The sequence below is a fragment of the Protomyctophum parallelum genome (genome assembly GCF_964188405.1).
Source record: "Protomyctophum parallelum genome assembly, chromosome: 15".
In the NCBI taxonomy this organism is placed as follows: domain Eukaryota; kingdom Metazoa; phylum Chordata; class Actinopteri; order Myctophiformes; family Myctophidae; genus Protomyctophum; species Protomyctophum parallelum.
This window is the reverse complement of record NC_139710.1, coordinates 405,468-425,540: the sequence shown is the minus strand read 5'-3', so window position 1 is coordinate 425,540 and position 20,073 is coordinate 405,468.

Genomic DNA, 20,073 nt, shown 5'->3' with positions numbered 1-20,073 from the left:
GCAGTGAAATGTTATTTGTATGATAATTAATCGGCAGCTAAAGTTTCATGATCTTGTGCCCTATTATATCACGCGTGCACACGCACGCGCGCGCACACACACACTTTGCCCTATTGTGCTTCCTTAACGTGGGGCTGTGCACGTGACCTGCAGATGTGGACGCAGATGCAGAAGACCTACAATCTCAAGGTAACCAACTCTCTCGCTCTGGGCAGGGAAGCTTACGAGGAGAGAACCCTTTTTGGTTATATCGGGACATCTTTCATCATACTTTCTGCTTCCAGTCACTAGTTTAAAGTCTCATTTCTAATGTCATAATATTCTTTTTGGAAAATTATGATCCCATTTATTTAAAAAATGACCATAAAGTTGCATATGTTCTGAGGGGCGTGGCTACCGTTACAGTCTATGATCGGGAGCCACCCCCGTTCAGTCAAAATAAAAACCAACGGAGAAGAAGGGGGGAAGTCCCGCCTCGTTGTCTGGGCCAGCCAATGGCCAGCTGGGCCCAAACGGAGCCAGCCAATGGCCAGCTGGGCCCAAACGGATCTAGAAATATGGCGACTTACAGTGCAAGGAATCAGCGCCGGCCTTATTGAAAATGTTGCCCCAGGCATAATATTTCCAGATGCCCCCCCTCCCGTGACCAATGTAGAGTAATTTATATCACAAAGGCTATAATACATGACTGATTTATTATTGTTTCACACTGGACGATTAGCTCCCTCCTGTGGCCATAAAAATGACCACAGGAGCAGCCTGCTCAACTGTTTAGGAGCGCTCCGTGCCTGCTTGAAAAAAAAGCGAATGTTTCTGCGATTGGGCTGACGGCTCTGCTGCCCCTCACGCTCCTGTTGCCCCAGGCATTTGCCTGATCTGCCTGATCTTAAGGCCGGCCCTGCAAGGAATTACAGGCTTAATTTAAGTCCATGTCAGACCCGGGGAACGCTTTGTCCATATTTTTTACAGTCTATGGTCCTAACCTATGTGACTATGTCCCGATGTTTACCAATAGGGTGTGCTGTTGCACCACTCGCTTCAGACTGGTCTGATTTCTTTCTTGACGTCAGGCCTAAATGGCATCCAGCCCGGCCCCAGACTAAAGAGTCCAACAATTGTTAACCACACACAAGACACAATCATAAGGCTTGCTGAGACGGCAACAGCAATTTCACCCATTTATATATTACCCTAGCCCGATTATCAGGAAACCACCACACAGTTCAATGATCCACACTTCACAGCTGTGCTTGCTGATTATCCGACGCAAATCTGCGTCGCGACCATCAATTTGTAATCAAAGAAAGCTTCTGCAGTCTGCACACACCTGTACAACAATAACAACGCCACAGCAGGGTGTACTGCTTGCGTTTAAAGTCGTTTACAACCGTTTCACAACTTTCCACTGTCCAGCTTTCCCCTGCTGTTCTCTGGGATAGAAGCCTTATTTATATTCTGCAGCAAGACGGTGTCGCACGCCTAAAATTGCAGATCCTTTTTCACCACTTTCCAGGTCAGACAGTCTTGTCATTGATATATTCAGATTCAGCATAAAAAAGTGAATCTGGGGAAACCTAACCCGTCGCTCAAAGACACTCCTAAGGTCTAGGGTCCAGGGTTGACCTTTTAAGGGTTAGTTTGCGGCCTTATGCGTTTACAAATCAATAAGATATTCAAAACAAATCCTCTTTACAAACAAGACTGTTTCTAAATGTTTGAAGCATGTCAAATCTAATGAAAGCTGCACATGCCTGGAAGACATGAATAGAGACAGAGAGAGATGCTACTGTATCACATGAATAGAGACAGAGAGACAGTAGGTGTGGTTTATGTGTTGTTTTCCTATTGATCCATGATGTACTGCACACAAACATATTGATTACATACAAAGTATAGCTTTGTGTTTCCATGTAACACCTCCATGTATCTCTCTCTCTCTCTCCCTCTCTCTCACTCTCACACGTGCGCGCGCATGAGTCCGAACAAAACATGGTGTTTTCACCAACCCTAACCCAATGTTTTATACATTTGTGTCAATAAAGTAACTAACTAACTAACTGGTGTTGTTGTTCATCCACCCCCCTCCCCCTCATTACCTCTGTAGACTGGAATGCTACGAGAAGTTCAAAGACTACGCAAACCAGCAGCAGCAGATCCTGGTGGCCACCCACTTGTTTAGACATTGGAATGCTACAAGAAGTTCAAAGACTATGCAAACCACCAGCAGCAGATCCTGGTGGCCACCCACTTGTTTGGACATTGGACATGGACATTGGACGTGGACATTGCCTTTAATTACGACGTGCCTGAGTACTCTTTCACTTACCTACTCAGGGTAGGAATTGAATAAAACATTGACTGTCCCCTTTTGCTACACTTTCTGTTTCCAATACCCCTGTTGTGCAATCAGCAAAGAAAACAATCTTTCTTGTTCCAACAAGGTTTTTTTTAATTGGGCTTCAGAAGGGTGTATGTATTGGTAAACTGCACAGCGATCACACCGGTAGCCATGTTGCTAGAAACATAGTCTCGCATTACCAGACTGTTGCCTCTCGCAATTCCCAAACGCTTCCATCATACAGTCTGGACTAGCAACGGAAGAGCTGTCATGAGTAAACTATAAATGCTTCCATAATACAGTCTGGAGCAACGGAAGAGCTGTCATGAGTAAACTATAAATGCTTCCATCATACAGTCTGGAGCAACAGAAGAGCTGTCATGAGTAAACTATAAATGCTTCCATCATAAAGTCTGGAGCAACGGAAGAGCTGTCATGAGTAAACTATAAATGCTTCCATCATACAGTCTGGAGCAACGGAAGCTCTGATCACGAGTAAAATATAAATGCTTCCGTCGTACAGTCTGGAGCAACGGAAGAGCTGTCATGAGTAAAATATAAATGCTTCCGTCATACAGTCTGGAGCAACGGAAGAGCTGTCATGATCGATCACTAAATGAGCATTGACTGTCCCCTCATAATTATGCATCATGCACTCTGACTCTGGACTGTGATAACTTATTGGTTCCTTTGCACTTTAAATATCACCATGCACTTTACTCTGTGTTGTATGTTACGTGTTATGTGTTAAGAAAAAATGCTGAATTGTAAATTTGATATTGGCTCCTATTTCATTTTGGTAATTGTGTCCTTACACTTGAGAAAATTAGGGGCCGGTGTAGGATCCATTAGGATGGTGACTTATTATTTGTTAGGTTGGCATACTATTTTTGAACACTTGGTGGCGGGCTTTAGATTTGACAGCACTGGGTGTGTATTTAAAGGGCACTCAGGTGCAGTGATTCAGGTTAGACACAGGGTATGGTGGGAGCACACCGTTCTTACCAGCCAGCAGCAGACAAAAGAACAGGATAATCGCTATATATTATCACTGGTATGTTCATCTACTCTGTACAACTCTGTCAATAAATACAGTCAAACTGAGCTCTACGACTGGACATCCATCTGTCATGTTTCTGTGTGCACTGCTGCGTACGATCACTTCCACCACCTGTGAAGTAATGTGCAACAAAGTTTGAAGTGAAGGATTGCCATTAAACTACCTATAAGTAATTTGCACGTCGCACTATGCACTTTATTCTGATGTTGTGTTTTAAACTTTAATAAATGAACAAAACGCTGAAACGCATGGATCTTGGAGAAGTGATTGCATTACAATTAAGCAGCGAGTCTGACAGGTAAACATTTCCCCCGCTTTAGCCTCTCGGCGACTAAATAAAATAAAATCGTCCTGATGGTCGCCATACACATACACTGCATAATATATTATTAATAATAATAACATAAGTTTACTTTTTGTGGCAACACTGAGTTTGAGAGCAAACAGCTCTTAGTCTGTGAGACTGAGTGTAGGACCCAAAACAGCTACAGGCTCATTTTAACAGCATTGCTGTTTTTAACAAAAAGTAATGAAGGGCTGTTTGGACCGCTCACTGTCTGCACACATATACTGTTCAGGACAGGACTTCCTTGCAAAGAGATTTTCTAAATAATAAATTGTGAAATAATATAAATTAAAAATATATAGCCTATACGATATGTGTCTGTGTCACGGCAGGAATTGGAAACGACAAAGATTTTATCCCCCCACATAGGAGAATAAAACTTTGCAGGAGAATGCTGGAAACACCAGGAGAACAGAGAGCTGCAGCAGGACATTAGAGAAGTGGCAAACACAGAGAACACAAAGAACTTGGTTTATATAGACACGGGGATAACCAGAAAAAGGTGAACACAGCCAGCAATCAACACAGGGATTGGCTCTAGGGACAACCAGACACAGGTGAACACAGCCGGCAATCAACACAGGGATTGGCTCTAGGGACAACCAGACACAGGTGAACACAGCCGGCAATCAACACAGGGATTGGCTCTAGGGACAACCAGACACAGGTGAACACAGCCGTCAATCAACACAGGGATTGGCTCTGGGGACAACCAGACACAGGTGGAGATAACTGATAATAATCACAGGGAGGCGAGACAACGCAGGTAACAGTAACTATAGGGCAGCCACCAGGAACCTGCTAGGAACAATACTACAAAATAAAAGGAACACACTCTTCCCACTTGTCGTATATTTTTCATGCAGCGTAAGGTGTTTACAGCTGCAATACAAAGAGAGACTCCCTAGATATGTGGACAAATATCAAAATAGTATTTTATTTGCAACGTATTAAAGTTATAAACACACATCAGGCAGTGGTTTTTACACATCACCATACAGACAGGAATCAATCAGCCAATCTTCTGGATAATGTCCCAAAGATACAGTACAATGATTACCATTTAAACACTTTTTATCATTATGACAAACAATTGTTGTCTTTCCAAACCATTGTTTGGAATCATGTTAAAGGACAACTTTAGTTATTTTCAACCAAGGTTCATGTTTTAGGTTGTTATTAGAGAAAGTAGATGGGTGTTATTTTTTTTCTTCCATTCGCTGCTTTCTTTCGTTTTAGGGATTTTAGCTGTTTTTGACAGGGGGGCGGGGCATTTGAGCACAGGGCTAAATATGTATTTTACAAAATGTTATAGCGATTTATTTTTTATTATTTACTATAGTCCTACTAGACCCCAAGAAATTACATCTGGCCACAAAAGATCACGGGATCTACTGAATGTGTCAAACTGACCTCAACTGACCATGCACCATGTTAACATGAAGGTCTCCATCTCTGCTAGCTTCTCCCTCCAATAGCACCCAGCTGCAGTCTCGCAGACGAGACGTGCTCCGTGAGGTCCGTGAGGGGACCGTGCTCCGTGAGGGCGGTGATCCGTGAGGGGAGGGACCGGAAGTGAGGTCCACTTCTGTCACGGTCCGCTCCTCGGACTGTGAACTTTGAGTATCATGTCAATATCATGTCAGTATCATGGTCATCTTGTCAATATCATGGACAGTATAATGTCAGTATCTTTGTATAGTATCATGTCTAGTAACATGTCCGTATCATGTCAGCAGAATCATGTCGGTAGTATCTTGTCTAGTATCATCTCAGTATCATGTCTAGTCGTAGTATTTGTATGTTTTTTGTATGTGTTCCTGACTGTTTCTCTTTGGTTTTGGTTTTCTGTTACTCTGTTGTTGCCTTGGTTTTGTGTTTCTTATTTTGTAGTATTGTGCCTAGTGTTCCTGTCTTCCTTGTTACTGTTAGTTACCTTGTCTATCCTGCCTTGTAATTGTCAGTGTTTCCACCTGTGTCCTTTTAGTCCCCCAGCCTATCCTAATGTTGATTGTATTTTGGTTCCACCTGTGCCCTGTTATCCTGTGTGTATTTAAGTCCTGTGTTTGCATTATGTTCTTGTTGGTTTGCAGTTCCCTGTGGTGTGAGTTCCTGTATGGTTTCTGTGTTTTTGTCCTTCCTTCTTTGCCCTGTTTATGGAAGAACCTCAGTTTGTTTTAATAAATCCTTCTAAGTTTATTGCTCTGCCTACTGTCGCCTGCATTTGGGTCCTCATCCGTACTCACTCGTAACAGTTCAACAATACCAATTGGTATTGTGTTTTATATCATTTTAATCGTTGATTAGTCACCTTTACAACGGGGTACAGCTTGTCAGGACCATGCATCCGTGGAATGAGCAACATTGCTAAACGTAAACTTAACTTTATAATAATATAATATAATAATGTGGAGAGGAGGAACAGCGAGACAGGAAACCCAAGTTGCGTGAGTAGTTTACTGTAGATTCCACATAAATACAATACAGACTCTGTAGCGAGAATAACAACAACCGGAACCCGGAACCGGAAGCACTAAGTCCTCCATCTTTCCCCCGTGCTCTTAAAGGCACCCTACCCCTCAGGTGAATGTCTCTCATAGTCTCTAGATGTGGGTCACCACACAGGCCCCCCCAGAATTCACCCACATAAAGGTGCACAGACAGCATAAAGCCACACCCAAAAAAACAATCGCATTCCCAAAGGGAACTGTCAACGCGGTGGGGGACGGATTAACCGTCCAAAACGGCTGCGCTTCGCGGGAGGGGGATCAAGTTCCGGAGGAGGGGGCGTTGCCGGTTTTGGGGGCAAAATCGGGGGACGCCCACGACGCGGCGGCACGGCCACTAGAGATGCAACGATACTGATTTTTCAATTCCGATCCGATCCGATCCGATATATTAATTTTGAAATTTCCCGATATCCGATATTTGCCGATCCGATATTTGCTGTAGGCTACATAGCAAAACAAATGAATACAAAAAAATTCAAAGAGGGGATGTTTATGGTTAAGTGTTTAACCTGTAAAAATAAGAATATGAACTGTTTAACCTGTAAACCTTAAGGGAATGGCAACCTGTTAATACTATGGATTATTATTATGTGCAAAGGTACATTTTTACCCCTAAAGTGATGCCTGCATGTAACCTGTTAATTCATTCTATGGTTAATAATAATAATAATAATAATAATAATAATAATAATAATAGTAATTATTATTATTATTGCTATATACACGTGGTACCTTTTTACCCCTAATGCGATGCCGGGAATCAGCTGCGCTTTCATGTGACAAAAGCCCTGAGCCTTACCGACAGAACTCGGGGGGGAAAAAAAAATCCTCAGGACGTTTGTTATGGCGCTAGCTGGTGTTGTGTTGCTACTTTAGTTTGCAAACTCTTGTCTGTCTTAAGAATTGCACTACACTTACAATCTGAATCAGTGTTTGAGCTTCTGACAACAATGTCATGGTTTGATAACTGAGCCAATTATATAAAGACGGATTTTACCGCGACGACGACGCCCTTATTCTTCATCATCATCATCGTCGTCGTCACAGCAGCGTCGTCACAGCAGCATTTTTTTCAATGGCAATAATAAAGTTACAAAGATTGAATCACATAGCGCTAAACAGCACGTGCGTATATATAGCAGAAGAATGGATTACAAGAGCAATCTCATCAACAATGTCAGAACGCAGCTAGATGATCAGGCTCCACCACACAACTGAACTGCGCATGCAGTGATTTGACTGATCCGTCATCATCCGTGCGATGACGGGTAAACTTTATACTTTTATTAATGTTAAGTCTGTAAGTGATTCCATTCTCTTGCATATTGCACCTTAGTGGGGCTTTTTTCTATAGTCTCTGTTTGCAGTCTGTACATACTGGAGGTTGGATTCGCTCACTGCACTGTCTGTGCAGGACGGACTGTAAACATTAAACACGTGTCCCCCCTCCTGTATCGGAGCGTGTATCGGTGTATCAAATCCGATCTCCGATACATTAATTAAGCTGGATCGGAGGCCGATACCGATATAATATCGGATCGGTTGCATCTCTAACGGCCACCCGAACCGGCACATCAGCCTCCAAGTGGGCAGGTTTAAGACGGTCTATAGAAACCAGCTCCGGCCTGCCTCCCATGTCCACCACAAAGTTCTTCACACCATGCTCCAGAACCCGGTAGGGCCCGTCGTAGGGGGGCTGCAGCGGAGTCCGATCTGCATCGTGCCTAATAAACACGTATTTGGCCACTGGTAGGTCCCTAGGGACATAGGACTGGGGGAGGCAGTGGTGAGACGTCGGGATCGGAATAAGGGCGTCGGCCACGCCCTTAGACACAGCCCGATGAGCGGCCGCCGACCAGGGGGCTGTGGCCTCTGGAAGAAACTCCCCCGGGACCCGCAGCGGCTGGCCGTAGACCAGCTCGGCGGATGAGGCCTGGAGGTCCTCCTTGGGGGCGGAGCGAAGACCCAGCATGACCCAGGGGAGGCGATCGGCCCAGCTGCTGTCCGTCAGGCTGGCCCGAAGAGAGGCCTTCATGTCCCGATGGAACCGCTCGCACAGTCCGTTGCTCTTCGGGTTGTAAGCTGTAGTGCGGTGAATCTTCACCCCCAGGTGCTCCGCCACTGCAGTCCAGAGCTCCGATGTGAACTGGGGACCCCGGTCCAAGTCGTCCTTGACCGCTTTGCCCCTCAGGGCCTCATACAAGGGACGGGCGGGCAGCATGGGGCAGGAAACGGTTGTAGAAGTTCACCATCCCTAGAAACTCCTGTAGCGACTGCACTGTGCCGGGACGAGGAAACCGGGCGACGGCCTCCACCCTGGCGGGCAGCGGGGAAGCTCCTCGTGGCGTGACGTAGTGTCCAAGGAATGTGATGGATGACTGCCCGAACTGGCACTTGCCCGGGTTGATAATGAGGCCGTGCTCACTGAGCCGCTCAAACAACTGGCGGAGGTGGGTCATGTGTTCGTCGACGGAAGTGCTGGCTATGAGAATGTCATCCAGAAAGACAAACAAAAATGGCATGTCTCGGAGCACAGAGTCCATCAGACGTTGAAACGTCTGCGCCGCCCCCCTAAGGCCAAAGGGCATTCGCAGGAATTAAAAAGGCCAAAGGGGGTGATGACCGCCGTCTTCGATACGTCCTGTGGATGCACTGGCACCTGGTGATATCCGCACACCAGGTCCACCTTGGAGAAAACAACAGCCCGCGCCAGGTGAGCATTGAAGTCCTGAATGTGCGGGACGGGGTACCGGTCAGGGGTCGTGGCGTCATTCAGGCGACGGAAATCGCCACACGGGCGCCAACCACCGCCCGCCTTCGTGACCATATGCAGGGGAGAAGCCCACGGACTGTCCGAGCGGCGCACTATGCCGAGGCGCTCCATAGTCGAGAACTCCTCTCTGGCGATGGCGAGCTTGGCCGAGTCAAGGCGCCGGGCCCGGGCGTAGACTGGGGGGCCCACGGTGGTCATATGGTGCTCCACGCCATGCTTAGCCACCGTGGATGAGAACGTGGGCGTGGTGAGGACAGGAAAACTGGCGAGCAGTCGTTGATATGGATCTCCAGTGGCGAGCGTGTTAGACAGGCAGAGCGCTCCGCCCCCCCCCCCAGCGTGCAGGGGTACGAAGCGAAAGAAACGGCGTCAATCAGGCGACAGTTCTTAACATCCACCAGTAGGCTGAAAGCACAGAGGAAATCCGCTCCCAGGAGTGGCGTGGACACAGCCGCCATTGCTTGCGACACTGCTTGGCCTTAGCTTCAAACCTAGCGTGGTAGTAACAGAGCCCGTCGTCGGATTGGCGGCGGGCCGTCACCGCCGCTGCGGTGTCTGTGTAGTCCTCCGGGGTGGGGGCGGGGTCCCGTAGCTCTGGTGGGGCAACAGGGCATGGACAAACTGCTGTCGGTTGGCGAGGAAAACCCTGTCCGCCTCTGCAGCCAGGCCACGATAATCCTTTGTGGAGGAGAGGGGGGAACTGGCTAGTGCTGTGCGCACAGGCACTGGAAGCTGCCGCAGGAAAACGTGAGTAAACAGAAATGATGGATCAGCTGACCCCAGCACAGCCAGCATTCTTTCCATCAACTCCGACGGTTTCCCGTCCCCGAGGCCGTTGAGAGACAGCAGACGGTCCGCCTTCTCCAGCTCCGACAGCTCATAAAGTTTCAGCAGGAATGTCTTTAATGCCCCGTACTTGCCGCCATACATATATATATATATATATATGTGACCAGTGCCAACAAAACATGCCTCATGTCGCCTTTTCCATTTTTCAGATTTTTACAGATTATTAAAGTACAGAATGTAAGCTTTCATATGATGTATCATTCAATGAAATTGGACAATAATTGAAGGAGATATAACCATTTTAAAATGACTGGGGCCTTTCACCCAAAGCTGAGAAAAGCCCTTTTCAATATTCACAACATTTTATCACCTTAGAGCTGGACAGAAGTGGGTGTGACAATGGGAGGGACAAGAGACAATAGGACGTTTTAGCTGTCAACAGTGCAACACTAGAAACACTGACATGTTTAAGCCAGTAGAACAAACAATGCAATTTGTAAGGTGCCCCAATAAACCCTTTTGAAAGTACTAAGTATTAAATACTAAGTATAAGTATTCAAGTATTAAATATTAAGTTAAGTGTTCAATTTAACTTATACACTACCTGGTTGTAAATAGCTGCAGTACACCATTTTATGCAGGTCTACTTTAAGCAATCAAAGTCAGACAATTGACCCAGTATTTTAAATAAATAAAATCGACGCATCAGGCTATGATGTTGTGCGCTTGTAGATTTGCTATTTTAATAAACAGATCTGTCCACATGCAGTCACAATGCCTGGTTTCATTTATAGTAATTCCTGTGCATTCGATGGGTGGATTCATACTACATCGGGTGTCTATTTAGTGTGCAAGGCTTACATCCGGTCTAAAGCCCACCCACTGTATGCCCTGATTTATATACACAATACATACACGATCCGTATCCTCCCCTCACCGGATGTTGAATTAACAGTACTAACGGCCGTATTTGAAAAGACGTAGCTCTTTGCTGGGTGCGCGAGGAAAAAAATTTCCTTTTCAATTGATACCGTTTCTTAGAGACGGCCTACACAAACGTTCTATATACCAAATGAAAGCCTGCATTTCATAGTTTACATAGTATATAACCTTTTTTTAAATGAGCAAGAAATGAGCGAGTTGTGATTAAAAGAAAAGACGTGTGATCTCTTTGCTCTTTAACACACGACACAAACGGCTAACTAGGCTAGCTAGCTTCTAGCCTGTTGTTTGTTGGTGAAAGACTCCAAGCTGGGAAGTGTATTTCAGCGAGTAGCTATACGTGGTTTTGTTTATTTTCTGTAAAGTCTAACCCAAATGCCCAGAATACTTCTGTGTTTACAAACACAAGCACGCTAATGGGCGGTGATCAGAGCGTGAAACCTGAGGACAAAGAGATTACAGGACCAATCGTAACCAACATGCAAATCTCGGAACTGCGCTCTTCTGCCTCCAGAAACTTGTTAAAAAACAAGCCCACTTTGACGTATAAATGTATACATTTCATTTGCCCAAATGAACAATCTGTTTGAATGAAAACCTTCTTCAACATTCAAACTGTATTAATATGAAAAAAAAAGAAAATCACATAAAAAAAAAAAACGAGTTTATTTATTGATTTAAGGCATGTTCATTCTGGCGACATGAGGCATATTCTGCTGGCACTGGTCACATATATATATATATATATATATATAATACACACACGTGTGTGTGTGTGTGTGTGTGTGTGTGTGTGTGTGTGTGTGTGTATATATATATATATATATATATATATATATATATATTAAAAATATTATATTTGGGCAACCACACTAATAATAATATATAGTATTAGGGCTGTCAAACTTAAAAATGTATTAGTCATGATCAATGATGTCCAAAAGATGCCATATTTTTCTGTAGACTATATTGTTGTGGGAATAGAAAGATAAATAACAGTAGACCATCTCGCCAACCGCCATCAGACTATACCAGTAAGACGCCCTGAGGGCGAGAAGCGAGGTCACGTGCACGGTGCACACATCTGCCTGGGTGAAGGCAGACTGCTGGGCGTGTGCTGGTGCTTTGGCATGGGGGGGTCAGATCAACATATGGAATTACTTCTGTACTGGCCATGGAGCGTGTCTTGAGTGTACAGGGTTTGATGAGGGCCCAGGTAGCCACGGGCCTTAATTTTTGGGCCTGTTGAGAACTCTACTAATAACTTTGGGGCGGGCCCGTCTAGAGTTTGAATGGACAGGTATCAGTCAAAAGGGAAACATCGAAGAGGAACGACGGGTGGGGAGGGATCAACATATGGAATGTCAGAACAGGTCAGCTCCATATATGGAGATCTAAGGGTTTGAGGTCAGATGTAGAGTTGCTGGCCGGCTCAGCTCCATATATGGAGATCTAGGTGATGATCCAGTCTTTTCCATGTATGGCTATCCAGGGTTTGATGAGGTCAGTGTCGTGATCTTATATCATATATGGAGACGGCCATGTATGGTGGCGTGACATGTCACGACTCACGAGGCGTGATGTCATGAGGCGTGACCATATATGGAGGCGTGACATGACACACTTCCTGACGGGAAATGCAGGTTTTCATAGTAAACAGTGGCCTAGTCGCAACAACACATTCTTAAGAACTTTGTCCCCCAATGCATATGGTCCTGTGTCTGTGGTCTATGGTCTGGACAAGTATCACTTGTGTGGGACAGGGGTACGGGGTTATAGCAACTTATTACTTAAATGCCTTGATGTCATATTCGACCATATAGGCCTAATAGCCTATTGCATATCATTTCATTATTAAATCCCTGTGGTGTCTCACATTTTGTTTTAAAATGCTCATTTTGTTCATGAGTGGTGTTATCATAGTGCAACTATTAGGGCATTTGAACACTGCCAGTCACAATGTGGGACAGGGTCTCAATTTGTGGGACGCCTGAAAAGTCTTGAGGGACTGTCCCATCTGGCCACTCTCCTTGTGATTTGTGTCTGATGTTTTTCTGTCTGTTTGATTTGTTTATTTCACATCGTGTCTGTAACGCATCAATTTCCCTGCAGCGATAATAAAGTAGGCTACATCTCATCTCACATTATAACACATCCACTGTGGTAGGATGGTTTCTCTAATTGTGATTTGAGCCTATGTAAATTAGGCAGCCTTTTAATTGAAGGCAATAACCAACATTTCCCCCCGATCCAGATAGGGCTATATAGTGCAGTGGATGAGACTATGGGATGGGTCATTCAAGCATGCATTAATTGTGTTATAAATCTTAATCTATTAATTTCACAAATGAATTAACTGTTATTTGAGACAGCCCTAATACACACACACAAAGACTAACACCTAGGGATATAGTCAGTATCATGTCAGAAATATATCAGTATCATGCATCAGTTTCCAAATGAGTGCTTTTAGCAGGTGTGATAAGCCCTAGTCTTAAGTTATTACATTACAAAATGTTGTAATGCTATACCGACTGAATATTGTACACAACATACACTAAAGTAAACCTTGTATTAATGTGCCATCAAGTCTGAAGCACATTTGATTAGGCAATTAAAGGTAATACAGACATCACTCAAAGCAGGCACAGAGGCAGGATCAAAGTTAAACACTTTATTAAGTGAAAGAATAAATGTCGAGGGCCTGTTCTGATCTGAATCTGGTAAACCCCTCCAGCTTCTTCAGTATGTATATCATAATCTGTGAAGAAACAAAATACAGAGATCAATTGTTGATGCGTAACCTGTCTAACAGTACTACATGAAGTTTAAAAAATACAAAAATCACTCCCATGTGAAGTGAGGGGCGCTCATCATCTTACAACATCGAGGAGGCTATGATTAGGTGATGTAATAGCCTGAGCTAACGCTAGACATTTCTGGCCTAGATGGGAGGGTCGCGGCTCAGAAAAACGCGCACCCTGATTGGATCTCATCGATCTGTCCGTCACCCCCGGCCCCTCCTCTCCCCCCTAGTGCAGCGCTACGTCACATCATTTGGAGCGACGCCCACCCGGAAGGGTTGACTCCCACTTTTAGACCAGAGCGGCCAATGCGTTCCTCCAGGCTTTCAATTTTTGCACCAACAAAGTGAAAGCCTGGTACAGAGGCTAGTGATGTAATGATGCAAAACGAACATTAAATTATCTTTATTGTTAAGGCGTTTTTAAAAAACAAACATTGACCTATCGCCCCTCAAAAAAACTATACATTATTCATTCTTCCATGATGCATACCTCAGGAAGCATCACATCCAAGATTAAGTCCATATGATCTAAGTCATTGGACAACTGTAGCGTTCCTTTTATGAGTCTGACCAACTCGTTTGTCTAATTGGGGGAGATACACAATTAACTGACAACCAATAATGTGTACATGTATACAGTGAGATTGTATCTTCTTAACATTAAAAATACCTAATTTTCCTTGAGAACTGTGAACTTCCTCTGTCTCAATATGTCCCGGAGCTTGCAACATCCCCGCTTGTTCTGGTACAGGTACATTCTGCTTGAGAGTTGCTGTCCTGATGTCAGGGTTGTGTGAAGAGCCTGACGCAGATGCAAATTACATCTAAAGAACTCAATATGCAAAGTAACATACAACTTTAGTTTGAAAATTTGAAAATCTCTTACCTGGATTTCTGGTCCCGTTACCACCCCAGCAATCCCAGCTCTGCTTAATTCCAACGTCCTGTAGTGAAATAGAATCCATTTTGTTATCCCATAATTACCAACAATCTTATAACACTGCCCACTGCGATTCCAGCACAGTGTGTGTGGAGCCACCCTTGGCACCTCTGACACTGGACCATTAGGGAGTTTGCGTGTTCATACCACCATCTGATAACATATGCACTCATGTAATTTGTCATTAATATACATTATAGTTGTGTGGAAATAATAAAAAAGGTCCCCCCATTCTGTGTTGCCTACAACTGGAGGTCTGAAGAAATAATTCAAATCAGTAACATTATGAAGTACATCCTTTTTTCAGACCTCCAGTTCTAGGCAACACAGACTTTCTTATTTCCACACAACAGTGGTATTCCCCTTTAAGTGATATTTGCAAATTTCACAATTTGTCCCATCACTTACCTTTTCTGGAAGATGCAGACATCAATAGAGGCAGCCATACAGTCATGATCCTAAAATGTAACACAAAGGGAACAGGTCATTTTACATAAGTAAAATAAGTGTAACCAGACAAATACAAATTTCAACGTGTTCATGCGCCATTAAGAAACATGCCTCGTTGTCTGCGTCGTTGTCTGCGTCCTCCCGCACTTTCAGTGCATCATTTGACCAATGGGCAAATTTCCTTCCTTGACTATATTAGAAAGAAGGTTTAGGTTAGATTCTTAAAAATATCAAAATAAATAGCATTCCATTATTTTACTCTTACCCTCCGAGAGTGAAATTCTCCATCAGAAGCAGACACCACCACAGCCTTATCTTTGGTATGTCCACCTAAGAAATAAACAAGTGTCAACAAACTTCAAAATGAAGACTTAATGAAGGTTTGTGTGTAAATGTGTACAATTTCAACTCACAAAACTGAAGTCAAATGGCTCATCAATCACCAGGTGGAGAGGTGCAACACATTTCAAGCATACAATGTAATTTTCATTCAATAACGCAACAGCTTTGTGTGTCAATTTAATTTACCATCAGCATGAAGACTCCACAACACGGTCCATCCATCTGTAGGGGGATATTCTGGAAGAAACAGAATGGTTCAAGTCTAACGCATAACACACCTACAGTAGCTGAATACAGTATATATACAATTTATTTAGTACTACCTTATTCTTCTTGACAGTCCAAAGCCCAGGCACCATTTTCATAGCCATTTTACTGCAAAATAAACATGTACGGTAATTACTATTTGCAAGTACATGACTTGATGGATTGAGTCAAATGTATGATCAGCACGGTTACCGTGGTTATGTTTAAACTCATCTGATAGTTCCATGCTTAAGATGGGGCGTAAGTTAGGGGAAAATAAATGCATACATTTGAACCAGTCCAGATGTCACTTTCCTATAAAGCCATACAGAACAGAAAGAAATACCCAACTCAACCAAGAGAGCATGCATTTCACCGCTTCACACCTGTAAACCTGGACAGCAAGACTACTCCAAGAGCATGCACAGGCATTTCAGCCCCTTTGTTTTTACACATAAAACCTGAAATGTGACAAAGCTGATGCAGGTACAATACATGCAACAGAAGTTATGCAGCAGAAGTAGAACACATGCAACACAAGTCATGCCAGCAGAACACATGCAGCTGTACAACTCATAGAGGGTAATTGGGCCATAAGAAATTGAGGGCCAACTTTTGAACTTCGGGCCAACTTTTGAACTTGAGGGCCAACTTTTGAACATGAGGGCCAACTTTTGAACTTGGGCCAAAATTGTATTACAAATAACCTGAAAAGTGAGAGATTTTCCTGACTGCCAAAGCCATGGGGGTTCTTAGAGTCTAAGAAGTGCAAGACTTTGTCTTTTGGTCTTATGACCTGAGAAACGGTGGTAAAGAAGTTGCAAAAAATAATTAGCATTATGTGTAACCTTCAGTCTATTTTTATTTAAAAGCAATTGTGAAACGCGGCTACTTTTAAACAGATCTTAAATCTGAGTTCTGTATAACATTTAAATAGTCCTGAGCAAAATGCTGCCATTTGTCCCAATGTGACTGAAAAGTGCTGCTATGTGTTTAAAAAAGCTTTATAACCCGTTATAACATGTACATAACGATGCAATGTGACATAGCTGCGTTTACAAAATGCTGTACCCTGTCCAAGAGTATATACTTTCCCCCTTTTCAACTGTTTTTATTGTATTGAGAGTTTGTGACACTTGCTTTGGCAATGTAAACGTTTGTTTTCTCATGCCAATAAAGCTCCTTTGAATTGAATACATTATTTTTGAGCGGTACAAACCACTCCAGCATTTGACTATGTGTGTGTCTATTTGTCGGTAGCAGCACGGTTACTGTGTCATACGATACATAAATCATGATAAGAGGCACTGCTCATTTCACCTTCACACACACACACACACACACACACACACACACACACACACACACACACACACACACACACACACACACACACACACACACACACACACACACACACACACGTGATTTTCAATTACATGACCAAAATAATATTGTCAAAACAATATTGACACTGATCACAGAAGTATACATTTCTCTATTAAATTAGTTACAAAGTTATAAAGACTACATTTGACATGCAAAAAGCCTTACACTGAGCCTCCAGTGGTTTCCATGTCGGGCATAGGATGAGGTCTTTAGAAGCTGCATCATCCTACGAGAATAAGGGGAAAAAAAGTTTTAATGTAGACTGGCATACAACGTTTTTAGAAGTTAGCTTTCCTTTTATATTGATCAGATAAGTTTGATGATCAATTACCGGTAGGGACAGAAAGGGATCGTCATCATATGGTGCTTTCCATGACGCCACCACATATGCATCCATGTTGACTACATCCTTTCCCTGTAAATACATACTACATTTTAATGTCCAAAACATTTAAATAATTTCTTAAGAAACTTAGAAACACAACTTACTCGACATCTGGCAATCTCAGAGATCATGGTGAGACAGCAGTTGACAATCTGTAAAGTTGCATGAAGCATAAGTTGAGTTTTAGAAAATTGATCTTTGCCATTTGAGATAATGATATTGTTGCTGTCGGGAAGAAACCTCCTAAGTCCTTTTTTGTTGCATGAATCAGTGCTATTGAACACCCTTTATGTCCAATTGAACCAATGGAAAGTAGTAAGGTGGACTCCACCACCTCTACCCCTCTCCCATGTGTTGTGAATATAGAAAGTCACAACACCAACTTTGATGAGGCTGTATTGCTTTGTTTTCAAAATATAAGGTTTTAATTTCCTAAAAAATTAACATTTTGAGTTAGGTGGTTTCCTCCCGACAGCACAGATATAGTACTCACCGTGGCTTCCACCTCCCTCTCCAACCCCAAAGTCAGGAAATCTTTGCGCTTTAAAGTAATTGTGCCGACATCAATAACATGCTCTTCAGGAGAGCGTTGCCCATTCAGCACATAGTCGAGCTTTAACAGTCAAGGAAATAAATTGTACACATTATTGTAGCAATGTCACAACACAGTCTGACAGATGTTTTTTTTTGTCTTTGTACCAGTATCTGCTGTCCCCCATGGAAAGCGAAGTCCCAGTCTCTTCTTCCCCGGATGTTTTCGGGTGATGTTAGAGCCTGGTAGCCATCGTCACATACTGACAGAACAAAATCAAAGCAGAAAGACAAAAAGAACTGCATCAGCTACAGAAAAAAGTGTCATATTAGCCGAGATACCATGCCTAATACACTGCATCTGTCACCTGGTTCTGCATGGTATGGCTGATCCATCAGTGAATCCTGTGGAGACAGATCCATGTCCCACGATCCTTGAACAAGATCCTCTGGCAGAATCCCCTGGACAAGATCAGACGACACAGGGTCTTGTCCCGAGGACACTGGCTGTACATCTAGTACATCAGATGAAACTGGCAGGGGGTCTACTCCATTGTTGGCAGCTGCCAGAGGGTCTTGTCTATCATATGACGGTGTCCGAGGGTCTTGTCCAGCAGAGGAGGCTGCCAGAGGGAAATTGCACATTTACAAAAAGATAGGACATTTAACATGAAATATTTCTAATTAAAAAGAGAAACTTAAGTACCCATGACTGCCTGGCTGTATACATTGACACGAAACAAGACAGGAACGCCCAAAAACGTCACAGCCGGTTTTTTAACAAGACAGGAACGCCCAAAAACATCACATCCGGTGTTTTACCCCGGGCAGAATTTTCTATGGCTGCCAATGCAACTTTTTCCAATCCTTAATCACATACGGCAAACACCTATGCCGATAATATCTAACTTGCGGAGGTAACGTGCCTTGTCCGCGGGCAACAGATCTTTCAACGTATGGCATTGCAAATACGTTAGATAATCGCTACTCTGCGCAATATTGTTTTGAAAATGCCGCAAATTGCATTGCAGTGAACGAGAGCAAATCACAAATCACAAATCTTACCCCGGGGGGTGGGCGGAGCCGCGGAGTCGCAGCTGACGCCCCTCCCTCCGCTCTGATGACGCGTTGTTATGTCAATGTATACCTTGAATTGGACAGCTTTTCCAAAGGTGTTCTCAATGTGTGTTGTAGTCTCCTTGTTCAGCCTGACGTTTCTGTGATGCAACATATTTCTCAACATGAACATGTAGGTTACTGGTGCTGTGTTGTTGAGGAAATAATTAGATTTTCTCATGTGTGCGAAAAACTGTTCTACAACTTGAGTGTTCAGAAGCCCAGACAGCTGTGGCACCAAACCCACACGTCGCAGAACATCCTTTGGATCTGTAGAATTGCCTTCATGGAATGTATCACTCAGAGCATAATGGTCTTTCGAGCCTGTGTATGGATGACAGTCAACATCAGAAGGATTCTGCATTTCCGACAGCCAAGGAAGTTTCACATCAATTCTACCCTCTCTGGCATCTCTGATGTTTTCAGGAGTTGGATCCAACAGCCGCCCCTCATGTGGACTGAAGGTGATGGGTGACCTCAAGTTGGTGTGCCTAGCCAAACCTCTTGCAAAGTCATACACACTAACATTAGGCATGTGCTGCCATGACAGAAGGAGATCTGCGTAGTCCCTTGCGCTCTCTCCCGTGAGTAGAACCTTCAAGCTGTACACAATGCCACATGGGCAAAGTATAGCTGCCCAGCCACCTGGACAGAGATAAATTATGAATAAACGGAGCTAACATTTTTATAACTATCCATAAGTAGTTAACTATCCATGAGTCATCGTTATAAGTTATTAACTGTTAACAAGTCATTAATAACTAACAGTTTATGAATTATGTTAGTTTAATAATAGTCGTTATAATAGTTATTATAAAGAGTTACCAAAATGTTAAAATAAATCATGCATTATGTAAGAAATACCTGATGCACCCCATATCTTTGAAAAGATCTTGTCATAGCGAGCCCTTGATGACATCTCAGTCTTCAGTCTCTGAATAAGGTCATTTCTGGAGCCAACGGTATCCAGGCCACACTCTTTGCACAAGTCTCGAATGACCCCAGCCTGGGTAATTATAAATGCAGAGACTTTAAATGTAATGATAATTTCCTTTGCAATTTCCATTATGCAAATCTAAACAGGCACGCACAATATCCCATACCCGTTTA